At 36.3% G+C, this 1053-nt stretch overlaps 1 protein-coding gene across 1 annotated transcript in view; it reads left to right on the forward strand.

Annotated features, from left to right (window-relative positions):
• mllt3 (MLLT3 super elongation complex subunit) overlaps positions 1 to 1053 on the forward strand; it is a 51653-nt gene that overhangs the window by 40305 nt on the left and 10295 nt on the right. The window lies entirely within an intron of this gene.

Here is a 1053-nt window from a genome sequence, read left to right on the forward strand (position 1 = left end):
AGGATAACTGTTCATACAGAAAAGAGCACAAGATGTGATTGGGTACATTTTAATGGTATTTTCAGTAAACATGGTGCATGTGTCTCTAAAAGCAAATGGGGGCCCTTTAAAAACACGCCTGCTACCTCCATGAATCCAATCAATCACAGTCCCATTGTTCTGAGAGGCTTGGCTCTGTAGTGAGATATAGCCCTACGAGTTCAAAGGTGCCTCATAAATTGTGGGATCCTCAACAATTAATCTACAGATGCAACGGTTCAAAGAGGCCTCCACTAAATCTAGTTTCACCTCAGCCTGATGGACTTACTAACTTAATAAGTGTCTCATTCAATTCACTTTTGTTTTCGTTTATGGCAAAGACCAGTATTCATATTTTCCAGCAGTATGGAGAGCTAAAATCTGTTTTGGTGTTATTTTTCAGTACAGTCTGACCATTTTAGCAACATTATTTGGATTAATAGTGTCTTTTGCATATTTAACTTTTTATATAGCTTTTTTTTTTTGCACTCAAAGTGGAGAATCCTGTGCGAGTAGGAAGGTTTAGTGTGAGCATAGCCCCAAAGGGATCTGTGTGACCATAAATCAGCCTTCATTAGGTCGGGTGAACGAGGAACCCACTGATTTACAGTGAGGAAGTGACACTAATATCCATCAAAGCCTCTAGTGTGGAACAGAAGATCGTGGAAATGGCCTCACAAGTAACTGCATTTGGTTTCTATTTCAGAGTCTGGTTTTAAAGTGTTATTAGGTGCCATGCAATATTTATTTAATTTATTTACCTAATTTATTATTATTCTTATTACAACTGTTCTTCTTTTTGAGCCAGAAAAATGTCACTGATTTTATTATTAATTATAATTGGTTATATATAAAAAAATATTGCTCCCTGTGGTAGCTTCACTGTGGATTTGTAATTATAAGACTGCAAAACCAGTTTTGTGTCATTAGAAAAAGCAATAGTGTGCAAAGTTTAGTAAATGTCTCTTTGATGTTAATGTCGTGTGATACAGAGCCGGTATATTGGGAGATATCAGAAAGTGCTAATTTCCCATA

Source organism: Sinocyclocheilus grahami, unplaced genomic scaffold, assembly GCF_001515645.1.
Source record: "Sinocyclocheilus grahami isolate Dianchi unplaced genomic scaffold, SAMN03320097.WGS_v1.1 scaffold645.1, whole genome shotgun sequence".
In the NCBI taxonomy this organism is placed as follows: Eukaryota; Metazoa; Chordata; class Actinopteri; order Cypriniformes; family Cyprinidae; genus Sinocyclocheilus; species Sinocyclocheilus grahami.